We start from the raw sequence: 12,873 nt of genomic DNA on the forward strand, positions 1-12,873 counted from the left end.
TGGAAGGGATCTTGGAGGTCATCTAGTCTAACCCCCTGCTCAAGCAGGAGACCCTATACATACAGTACCGTTTCAGATAGGTGGGTGTCCAGTCTTTTCTTACAAACTTCCAGCGATGAAGCTCCTGCAATTTCTGAAGGCAAGCTGTTCCACGGCTTAATTGTCCCCATTGTTAGGAAGTTTGAATGAATGAATATAACTTTATTACGGTCATAGACCAGCAATAGATGACATCCTTTACAATATGTTAAAAAATAGCACTTACATTAATAATAAATAATAACATCCCTGTTAAGAAAATATATGTTCTCAAAATGTTAGGGTCACTCCCTAGTTTACATGAGTGGGGGGGGGGCGATAAGCTTGTGAGTAAACATAAGGTTCCAAAAATTGTTAGAGATATCTCCAAAAAATTGGCAGAAGTTGAGAACTATAATTCTGTGACCAATTTTTTTTCTCGTGGACATTGCAGCAACACAGAATTTTGCCACTGCATGAGTGGTAGAAGGGTCCATGAGTCCTGGAGGAGAAAGTCTACATAAAAATTGTCTGCCCTCTCTGGCAATCTCTCTAATAAGGGGAGAATGTATGCTGACCTATAGCCTCGGTATAACACAATACAATAAAACGTGAGATATCTTCGACTTCTCCTTTACTACACATACATACTCGTTCTGCTATTGGTGTTCACTTATAGCTGCCCTGGAGGAGTGCTGAGGGGAGAATGTTAAATCTGGCTCTGAAGAAAGCTATTCTTTGTTTTGGGAAGGTCAGATCATTTAGATATCTTGCCAATTCTCACACACCCTGATTCTATCCCTACAGTGGAGAGGCAACCTATTTAGTTCTTCTTGGAACTCCATGTCCTTCATTCTATTGATTACTACTTGCTTTGCTTGGTCAAAGCCTAGGGACATTAAGAATACCGATGAGAGCCCATAAGAGCCCAGCCTGTTTCCAGGGGGAGGGGAAGTTGTCAGTCAACACTAGCGGGGACAGTCCCTCTGGAAAGAAATGCATTTTAAGCCAATGAATGATCATCAACTTCCAGGCTCTTACCTGAATTTGAGGCATGCCTGTCTCAATTCTTAACTGGGCATTTGGAGTTCCTTTGGGTGCAGCTAAGATGGCTCGCAGGAATTTGGTTTGTATGGTTTCTAGCAAGTTTTTCTTTGCAAGGATTCCTGTTTGTGCCCCATATAGAATTTGTGCCAATGTTTTGGCCTCGAAAAGTTTTAAGGCAGCAGGTACTAACTGACCCCTGCCTGTATAAAAGAAATGTTTGATTGCATTTGTCGACCTATTGGCTGCTTGCAATGTATGTTCCAGGTGTGCCTTCCATGTCCCTTGAGAATGGAAAACCACCCCAAGGTATCTAAATGTTCTAACCTGTTCTAAACTATGTCCTTCTGTTTTCCAGGAGTATTGACTGGGTCTTTTAGCAAAAACTAAAATTTTTGATTTACCGTATTTTCCGGCGTATAAGACGACTTTTGAACCCATGAAAATCTTCTCAAAAGTTGGGGGGTCGTCTTATACGCCGGGTCGTCTTATACGCCGGAAAAAAACCATAAATCAGTCGAGCGTCCCCATTCTTGCAAAGCAACTTCAAGCCTCCTTAGTCCAGTCCCCCCTCCATCGTGACTCTCCCTTCCCACCCCCAAGAGCCTCTAAGCCCCTTCCCCTCCCCCTTGCAAATGCCAGACCCCGGGAGCGGCAGGAAGCCCCTCCCCCTCACCCAAGAGGCATCCGAGCATAAGCAGAGCGCGCCCTGCTACCCGCTATGTCTCCTGGCAGACGCCCGCATCCGGCCTCGCAACCAGCCGCAGAAGCCCGCGCCCGGCTTTCCTTCCCCCCACCCGCACCCGGCTACCTGTTCCTGGGCCCCGGCCCTAGCCGCGGGCCAGCTCGCCAGCGACCAGGCCGACGGACTCCCGGCCGCCAGATGCTGCGCTTTCGGAGACGCTCCCTGGCAGATCGGGGATGGAGCGCCCGCCCGCCGCCAGGCAGTTCCAAGTTTGGGGGACTTCCGGCGGGCCGGGGAAGAGCGTGCCTGCCAGCCCCTTCCAGGAACTTCCGGGGACTTCCGGCGGGCCTGGCGCCCCTCTCGCCCGCAGACCACGCTGCGGCCCTCGCCAGCCAGCCTCAGCATGGCCGCCCCAAGCCCTCCTCTCCAGCGCGTCTTCCGAGCCCACCTGGCTGACCGCCTCCTGGGCGGGGCTTGGCTCCAGACGCGCGGCTGCTCCGTCTGCAAATGTGCTCTCAAATGGGTGGGTGGAAGGAAAAGCCCCTTTTGAAGTCCATGCTGAGGCCGGCTGGCGAGGGCCGCTGCGTGGTCTGCGGGCGAGAGGGGCGCCAGGCCCGCCGGAAGTCCCCGGAAGTTCCTGGAACGGGCTGGCAGGCACGCTCTTCCCCGGCCCGCCGGAAGTCTGGCTTTGCACCATCTGCATCAGACGGGGCTGAATCGGGCTTGTGTCGGACACTTGGCAACTGGCATGTAAGTATTTTCCGGCGTATAAGACGAAAAACCTTAAAAATCGTCTTAAATGTCGGGGGTTGTCTTATACGCCGGGTTGTCTTATACGCCGGAAAATACGGTATCAAAGTTAAGGACCAACTTGTTCTGTCTGCAATAGCCAGGTGTTACCCTAATTGCTCTCTTCAGTCCTACAGGAGTTTGTGAAATAATAGCAGCATCGTCGGCATATAGGAGAATCGGGATTTTGCGTTGTGCTAGGTTAGGTGGATGCAGATCAGGGTTCTGTAAGAGATCAATCAGGGGGTTGATATAGAAGTTAAAAAGGGAGGGGGACAGGATGCAACTCTGCCATACCCCTTTTTGTACCCTTACTGGGCCGGTTAAAGTCCCATGGGGATTACACCTCACTTTCAAGGTGGAATTGGCATACAATTTTTGTATGAGGAAAAGGAGACGTTTATCAATAGTAGTGTATTTTAATTTCTCCCAGAGGGTGTTCCTAGATATTGAATTGAAGGCCTGCTTAAAATCAAGGAAGGCCACGAAAAGGGAAGATTTTTTTTATACATGTATTTTTGTACTAGATGGTGAAGTACCAAGATATGATGTACCATAGATCTTCCTTCTCTAAAACTGGCTTGTTCATCTTTGATTATCCCCACTGAAATTAGCCAATCCTGCAGTTTATACTTTAGGTGTTTGGCATACAGTTTACTAATAACACTCAGAAGACTAATGGGTCTACAATTGCCTGGGTCATTTCTACTACCTTTTTTATAAATTGGTATGATAATTGCTAATCCCCAATCTCTTGGCATATGGCCCGTTCTATCTATACATGTAAACAGAGATGCTAAAAGTGGAGCCCACCAACTGGCATTATTTTTTATTATTTCTGGCAGGACATTGTCAGCACCAGGTGCCTTATTAGCCTTGAGGGCTCCAATCAACCGGGATATCTCTTCTGGTGTAACAGGGGGCCAGTAAGGGATTTGGTCCAAACTAATTTGGCTCTCCTTAGTTACATAATCGGGGTCTGCATATATCTCTCTAAAATATTCTTCCCAGGCATCTATCAGTACCTGGTTAGTTGGAGGTAGGGGGGGTTTCCCCAATCCTCTGGCGATGTGCCAAAAAAGAGATGTATTTTTTGTCCTGACTGATGCAATTAGTCTGTGCCAAGACTCCTTCAGAACCACACTTTTCTTTTCTTTTAGAAGCATCTTATACTGTGCCTTCAACTGCTTTAAGTAGTGAGTGTGATCCTCAGAAGGGACATTTTTACTTTTTCTGTACTCCTTGTTATATATTTTTTTTAGTTGCACGCAATCCCTATCAAACCATTTTTTATTCTTTAAAACTGGCTTTTTGGAGTGAGCTAATATGTTAGTAAGGGACGCGGTGGCTCAGTGGTTAGGATGCTGAGCTTAACGATCAGAAGGTGGGCAGTTTGGTGGGTTGAATCCTGAGTACCGCATAGCAGAATGAGTGCCTGTTACTTGTCCCAGCTTCTGCCAACCTAGCAGTTCGAAACCACGTAAAAATGCAAGTAGAAAAATAGGGACCACTACAGTGGGAAGGTAACAGCGTTCCGTGCACCTTTGGCGTCTAGTCATGCCGGCCACATGACCACAGAGACGTCCTCTGATAAGCGCTGACTCTTCGGCTTTGAAACGGAGATGAGCACCGGCCCCTAGAGTTGGAAACGACTAGCATGCATGTGCGGGGGAACCTTTACCTTTACCTTAATATGTTAGTGAAAAAACTTCTGTTAGTGAGAACCGATTTCAAATTTAAAATTAAAGTTTCAAACCCCTGTAAGTTGTTGTTGTTGTTAGTTGTGAAGTCCTGTCCGACCCATCGCGACCCTATGGACAATGTTCCTCCAGGCCTTCCTGTCCTCTACCATCTTCTGGAGTCCATTTAAGCTCACGCCTACTGCTTCAGTGACTCCATCCAGCCGCCTCATTCTCTGTCGTCCCCTTCTTCTATTGCCCTCAATCTTTCCCAGCATTAGGCTCTTCTCCAGTGAGTCCTTCCTTCTCATTAGGTGGCCAAAGTATTTGAGTTTTAGCTTCAGGATCTGGCCTTCTAAAGAGCAGTCAGGGTTGATCTCCTCTAGGACTGACCGGTTTGATCGCCTTGCAGTCCAAGGAACTCGCAGGAGTCTTCTCCAGCACCATAGTTCAAAGGCTTCAATTCTTTGGCGCTCAGCCTTTCTTATGGTCCAGCTTTCACTGCCATACATTGCAACTGGGAAGACCATAGCCTTGACTATACGCACTTTTGTTGACAGGGTGATGTCTCTGCTTTTTAGTGTGCTGTCTAGATTTGCCATGGCTTTCCTCCTGTAAGTATGATCCTTCAAACTTATTCCTTAGTAGAGATTTATGTAGTTCTATAGTTTCTGGAGCTAACATCCATTTAGTAACTTCCTTTGCATTTTTCTCAGTCCATTTAATTTTTACCTGGGTATTTTGGTTCTCTAACCTGGGTAGCTAGGTTGAGCCTGCCCTTAACAATTTCTGATATAATGTAAGAGTAAGGATTAGTGGATCGTGATCGCTTTCCAGTCACAAGTCAACCTCCATCTTCTGCAAGAATTTCAGGAGGTCGTATGATATTATCCAATAATCAACTGTGGATTTTCTTCCTGCTCCCCAATATGTATAGTCTGCTGGGTAATCATCCCGTGTGGAATCATTAAGGATACAAAGGTACAAATGTACAGTCATCTGTCTTACACACAGACCTACCCAATTTGCCTGGATGTCTTTAAATTGTCTGGAATGCAGGGGTTCTCCTGGTACATTCTCATCATAATGAATCTTAAATTGATTAAATAATGCTTGATCATTTGGGCCCATCCTAGCGTTTAAGTCCCCCCCCCCAATAATTATTGCTGCTGAGGGTGTTTGTCTAAGTAGCCCAGGATAAAATCTTCTATACCGTCCCAAAACATGCTGATCAACTTCTTCTTATTGAGTGGAGGAATGTAGATATTAAAAAGCAAAATCTCCATCTGTTTAAATAAGAGTAAGGTGGTCACAACCCATGGTTGAAGAGGTAGCAGTGATACACATTTAAAATGCAAGGATGTATTCACTAGTGTCACAATGCCCCCTTTAGCTCTCCCACCCACCTTGTTTGGGACTGCTGGGATAGAGTTAACCCAACATCCATCTAACTATATCTCTGTGGAGGCACAGGTTTCCTGTAAAAAGAGAATGTCAAATTGTGAAATATAGTAAAAAAAAAGTTGGTCTTTTGATGGCACAGTCCAACCCGCTATATTCCAGGTTATAATGGAGAGGGGATCATCTTTTGCAGCTCATCAGGAAATTTGATTTATACGAAGGGAAGTTGTAGGGTTGCTGCAATGGCTTGAGGTGTCATCTCGCACGAAATTAGCCTTCTCTAAAAGCAGGGGAGCCCCATCAAAACTCTGAGTAGACTCCTGGGAGAATTGTCCAGGGTAAGTGGATTTAGCACCAGCTAACAAGGCTTGCCATTCTGGTGCCTCTTCTCTAGGTGTAGAGCAGGGGGTTATTAGGTCATGCTCCATTCGGCTTTGAGATGATGACATTGACGTGAGTCCTCTCTCGATTTCTTAATGTGGTGCTGGAGGAATCAGTGCTTTTTTTGTAAAAGAAAAAGGTGCCGGAACTCACACATGTCATACAACCTGCCTTGCCTACCCTACAAGGTTCCATCCAAAAAAGGTGCCGGAACTCCGTTCTGAGCATTCTATGAGAAATAAAGCCCTGGGAGGAATCATCAGAAAATCACATAGGGATGCTAGCATCTCCTTCTCTAATGGGGCCTCTACTGGCCCCTGTGTATCTCAGCTTCTGTTTTCCATGATCTCATATTCATGCAAACCCTTGCCCCCTGGGGGAGAAGTAAGAGGCTCAGTTATAGGGGAAACCAGATCAATAAGCAGTTCAGCCGTGTCAATTGTAGCCAATAAGGATTTCTTTAGGTTTTCTAACTTGAATAGTATGTTATCTTGTTCTTTCCTTGGGAGAGCACCAAAAGCATTAATAAGACCAGTTTCTGTGCAGTTAAGTGCATCTTCACCAAACGAGGCTGGCTTACTCCCACTTTCTTCCTCTCCCTTTCCCAAGGTTGAGAATGCAGAAAAGACAGCAACCTTGGGAGCTCGCATGTTAACAATTAAGGGTTTAATACTTTCCTCACAGAAAACTCTGATGGGAAAGATTTGACAGGAGGCTAGATGTGCCTTCATCTTAAATAGCATCAGCGGTATGGAGGGCTGCTTAAAAGACAAAAATATCCGCTTCCAATTTGGAGCCTCAGGAAGCCACTCTGCAATACATAGATCAATCTGCCCCCCCCCCCCCTGACAGTGAAGAAGCTGACTTAGGGAATTTAATGTAGCACTCTTGGTATTCCAACGACCATAACTGAGCCTGTTCATATGGATTCTCAGAGCAACCTGATGTGTTTGTAGTGAGCGATGTGATTGATGTAATTGTAGGTGAGATGCTTTATTGTCTTTCCATGAAACTTCTCTATTAATACCTCCTCCTCTTGTTTTCTGAATGGGCTGCCACTTTTTAGCAGGCTCTTTAAGTGTTTCCCAGGATCTGTCCTCTTTTTCCTCTTCCTTCTCCTGAGTATTGGATTTTCCCAAGTCTGCTCTAAGGACTTTAGTCGGGGTGCCTGTAGGCCAATGTTGTGCTTGGAGAAAACCAGCTATATCTTTTTTCAGTGTCTCTATATCATGTTGAATGGTTATTAGTTGTTCAAATATTGACACTACCGTTTGCCCTGTGAGGAGGCATTGCTTTGCCATAAACTCTGTTGTATTCTCCCACGGTAAGCTCTCCACACTCAATTGGTTTGTTGTTAACCTTGTTAGTCTTTATCTCAGTCTCAATACCGGCTGTAGCTGGACTCGTTATTTGTGAAAGCAGCTGGCTATCATTTTGCTCCCCTCCCTCCAGATCAGGAAAGTCTAGTATCTGCTGTTTTGTCAGATCTCTTCGCAGGTCCCGTTCTAATCTCTCTGGATTGTTGGAAATGAAGTGGGCGGATAGTTTTACTCAGTGCTTTTTTTGTAAAAAAAAAAAAAAAAAGGTGCCGGAACTTTTTCTGTCTCTAAACTCTATGGAAGGAGATGTATTATTGTAATCTAGGAAAGAAAGGAGAATTGCTGAAAATATGTTCATCCTTATCTCTTAATTAATTAGCCCATTAACAAGGGAATCTGTCAGGAAAAACAATCAAATAACTCACAGTGGCTCCACTTATTAATAAGTAAGGGCAGTGCTTTTTTTGTAAAAGAAAAAGGTGCCGGAACTCACACGTTATACAACCCGCCTTGCCTACCCTACAAGGTTCCATCCAAAAAAGGTGCCGGAACTCCGTTCTGAGCGTTCTATGAGGAAAAAAAGCCCTGGTTTTACTTAAAATCTCTTGCCAGCAAAGTGCTCCTCAATCTTTGGTTGTTTTGCATTCTTCACTGGTGGGAGAGATCCTGGGCTGGTGCCATGGTGCTTCTTTCTTTTCCCCGTGCCTTCCAACAGCCTAAATTAGCAAGAACTGTTGTGCTTTCTGAAAAAAACCGTACTTGAGCCACTCAAAACAGGTTTAAAAATAAGTTTAAAACTAGGTTTAAAAAAGGTTAAAAATGGGTTTAAAAGGTCAAAATAGGTTAAAAGGGGGGGTAGGTTAAAAAATACAATGTTAAAAGAGGTTAAAAATACAAGGTTAAAAGAGGTTAAAAAGTTAAAATAAAAATAAAATAAAGCTTTTACTTTTGGAGGAGCTCTTTACAGCCTTTGCTGCCTGTCCAACATCTTGGATCCTCCCTTCGAACTAGAAGAAAAATAAATTAGGAAGTTTCTCTTTAGTTCCAAGTTACTTCTCTCCTTGATTACTTTCCATCCATTGTTTCTTGTCCTGCCCTCTGGTGCTTTGGAAAATAAGCTGGACCCCCCCCCTCTTCTTCGTGATGGCCCCTAAAATACTGCTGGAATGCTGCTATCATGTCACCCTCCTTCTTTCCTCTAGACTGGCCATACCCAATTCCTTCAGCCATTTTTCATGTTTTGGATCTAGGCTCTTAATCATCTTAGTTTCACTTCTTTGCACTTTGATTCTATGCCTCTAGTTATACAACCAAGGATTGAATATGCCCCGTGGTTGTCCTGGATTGCAATACCCAATATTCCCAGCCAACTATAATTTGAAAAGTTGTAGTTTTAACACATCTGCAGAATTCCAGATGGGATGAGTGAGTGGGCTGCTCCAACCTGTGAAGGGCACAAACTGTTCCATTTCCAATTCTTTCCACAAGCCTTCCAGGGCTCCAGTCTATGGCAGGACTTTTCAACCAGTGGTACAGTTGGTACATTGATGGTACATTGGCACTTGGCAGGTGGTATGCGGCCATGTCCAGCCTAGCCAAGTGTAGTGGGGGAGGGAATGAGCCAAAGCAGCGCAGTGCAGGATTTGCTGTGAGAGAATCCTCAAGAGCTGCAGGGCGGCTGGGGCGAGGCAAAGGCCCCAGGATTGGCAGTTCTGGCTCACCGGGAAGAGAAAGGAGGAGGAGGGATGCAGAGATAGGAGAAGCTATAAAAGGAGGCAGTTTGGGTGGGAGAGGGAGAGAGAGAAAAAAGATGCAGCCTTGAGAAGAGGAGTCAGCTGGAGCTGCACCAAAAGGAAAAGAAGGAGAGGGGGGGCGGGGGAGAGAGGAGAGGAGATCAAACAGGCCCGCCAGAAGCCTGTCTCCAACTTCTGTGGCAGCCATCCATGCCGGGCATGCACACAGGTGGCAGTGACAAACAGGCAAGAAACACAGCTGGGAGGGGTCGCCTTCCACGAAATGCAGAAAGGCAGCATTGGCTGCAGGTGAGGCACAGAGGGAGGGAGGGAAGATGTGTTGGAAGAAAAAGCCGGGGGTTACTTTCCAGCCGGGAGGCTATCTCTTTAAGAAAAAAAGGGGGGAAATGAAGCGTTGCCGTTTGAAATAGACGAGAGGAAGCCAGCTGCTCCGGCTGCTCTAGAAGAGATGTTTCCTGACAGAAGTGAAGTGCCATTTCAGCACAATAAAATGGGAAAGTGGAAGGATTCTTATGTGGTTTTGTGACTTTGAAGTTCTGGAATTTGTGCAATGTGGGCTTTGTGTTCTTTAGGAGTGTTTGGCAATTTCTATTATGGCTGATGTCCCCTGTTGGATTTTGCGTTCTAATTCTATTGCTCTGCTATTGTTAACTGTAAGTTTTGCTGCAAGGTATTTTGAAGTATTTTTGTCCTGAATGGATTTTGCCTGTAGCATTTGTTTATTTATCAATGGAGCCATTTGGGGAGGCTGTCTTAGCAGGCAGTCAGTACTTGCTACATTTGTTTTTGTTTTTTCCTTAAATGCCAGCTGCCTTTCCTTTCTAGCCAGTAGCTAATTCTTAAAGGGGAATGCGCTAGTTCCCTCTGTGGCTTGTCTTTTCTGTCTCTGGAGGCTTTTCCTTGTTTGATAAATATATGGAAGAGGGAAAATAAGGGGGGAGGGTGTTTCAAATTCTTCCTTCAGAAGGAAGGAGATGGGAATGAGAAAGACGGAGGCAGGGAAGGAGGGAGGGAGGGAGGGAAATAGGAAAGAAGAGAGGAGGGAGGGAGATTGGAATGAAAGGGAGGCAGGGTCTGAAGGAAATCCCATCTTAGCACTTGGCCACCAGCAGCCCTGCCATTGACTTTGCTTGTCAAAAGGTTGCAAAAGGGGATCACATGACCCTGGGAAAGAAGAGAGGAGGGAGGGAGGATTGGAATGAAAGGGAGGCAGGGTCTGAAGGAAATCCCATCTTAGCACTTGGCCACCAGCAGCCCTGCCATTGACTTTGCTTGTCAAAAGGTTGCAAAAGGGGATCACATGACCCTGGGACACTGTGACCATCATAAATATGAATCAGTTGCCAAGCATCCCAATATAAATCACATGACCCTGGGCATGCTGCAACAGTCATAAGTGTGAAAAATGGTCACTTCAATGCCATTGCAACTTTGAACAGTTACTAAACAGATTGTTGTAAGTCGAGGACTACCTGTACTTTATCACTTTTTTCCCCTTTTTTGCCATCAAGGTTTTGACACCTTGCTAGATAGTACTCAAATATTGCCATATCCTAAAAGTGGTACAATCGGTGAAAAGGTTGAAAAGCCCTGGTCTATGGGTATTGACCAGGCTAAATCATGGATTGGAATGATTGGGAAAAAGTTTCCCATTTAGGGACTTACTTTACATATGTTTTTAGTAACCCTGCATACCTTAGAGCAGTGGTGGTGAACCTATGGCACGTGTGCCAGAGGCAGCTCTCAGAGCCCTCTCTGTTGGCACACGTGCCACTGCTGCCAGAAGCAGGTCCATCAGGCTGCCACTGCCGCAGGAGCCCCTCCCAGCACAAAGGAGGCGAAGCGGACCACTAGCAAGCTTGAGTAGAAGTGGTAGAGCAGAGGTCACCAACCATTGTCAATTGGTGGACTGGAAGAAAAGGGAGGGGGAAGCATTTTACACACGGGGCCACAAGCACAAACACACTGCAAATGGGGTGGGGGTAGTACCTGCGTGATACTCAACACTAGTCCTGCCCCATTCTTGCATGGTACACTGCCTTGTATCTGCACCCTGTGGCAACCATTTTTGTGCCTTGCAGCACAGAGGCCCATTTTTGCACACACCCCCGGCTTTTGTATGGCAGAGGTGGCATTCAGAAGCATCTCCCTGCCCCCCCCCCCGAGGGCACCTCAATGCTGATGCTGCCCTGGCACTTTGTGATAAATAAGTGGGTTTTGGGTTGCAGTTTGGGCACTCCATCTCTAAAAGGTTCGCCATCACTGCCTTAGAGCTTTCTCAAGCACATTGCAATTCCCCTCTTTTTATTCAGTGTTACTCAGTGTTGCTCAAATCCCACCATTTAGTATTAGAAAGAACAGCTACTAGGTTAAATTAGACTATGGACCTAAGAGTTCAGTTTCTTATATGAAGAATATTTACAGGCAATCAATAATATATTCCCCAAATGTACACTGCAGTAACATTAGTACAGTATTCACACAACATACATATTATAATAGTTCCACCTCACTGTGGGCTCTGCTGATGAACACCATTCAGATGTCTTTTTAAAAAGTTGATTAGCATTATATATTTTCAAAGAAGAAAAGGATCAAAATCTGATAGAGATCTACGGTACACCCTTTATTATTAAGTTCAATATTATTTACTTCTAAGTCTATGGGATTAGCAGAATGTTGCAATGTCAGTCCATCAGGCACTCCACTAGCTTTAAAGTGGTATTTAAAAAACAACAACGGCTATATCCTGGGGGAAAACAGTTGACCACTTTTGAGTTTCATGGAGAATAATGGAATTTTAAATTGCAGAGGAACATATTTTGATCAGCTCTTGAACTGGTTTAAATGTTTAGTCCCTTTGAAAAATGGAGGTGAAAAGGGGGCACTTAAAGAGCCTGCAGAGCCTGCCGCCCATCAGCAGGCATGCTAGAGACCTTTCTAACTAGACAATTAATTGTGGCTCATTTGAGAAACTGAAGGGAATTGTTTCTGACCTTGTAGGGTCCAATTTGTATCCTAAAATTAGCTTCTCATCAGTTTTAGATGAGTTTTCATTTCCCCGTGACTTAAAAAAACCTTTTTAGAAGATAGCAGAGCTTGTTTTTCTTTTTAAAAAATGTGCAGTGTTTTTAATCTGTTTCCATAGCAATGTGATTTTAAATTATGTACTTTTTGGCTTCTGTTATCGTTATTTAATTGTCCTCCTTCCATATACTGATATATCATATTGCTATATGCAGGTCACGGCCATAATAAAGATTTGATCTATCATATTGCTGTATCTCATTATTTGTGATTTTTTCAGCTGCAAGCCAACTTAGGATCTTGAAAGCTAACAAATGTTTAAGATAATTTGGGGATGGATTGGCCAAACAATGAAAAGCTCAAACTATCTGATAAGTCTAATTTAATTATGTGTATTTCCCCAGATGGTCTGAAAAGATGGAATACTGAGGTTGTACAGATTAAGGAGAGCATTACTCGACCTGCCAAAAAGGGGTGACCACAGAATATGGTCAAAAGTCAATATGGCAGCTGCAATAATGGGATTAAAGGTCCACTGGTTTTTAATGCAACATTTTTACCATATCCAGTGGACACCACCTGCCAAATCACCTGCAAATGCTTTTTCTACTGACATACTTACTGTCCATGTTTCCCACAAGGAAAAATAACTAGGGCAAGGGTATCTGTAGTAGTGAACAGGAAGAGAAATGATTAAACACCCACATGCGAGACTGGACAGTCACTTGTCTGAAATGGTATAGGTTCTCCTGCATGAGCAGGGGGCTGGACTAGAA

This window comes from Vipera berus (assembly GCF_964194415.1).
Source record: "Vipera berus genome assembly, chromosome: 4".
Classification (NCBI taxonomy): domain Eukaryota; kingdom Metazoa; phylum Chordata; class Lepidosauria; order Squamata; family Viperidae; genus Vipera; species Vipera berus.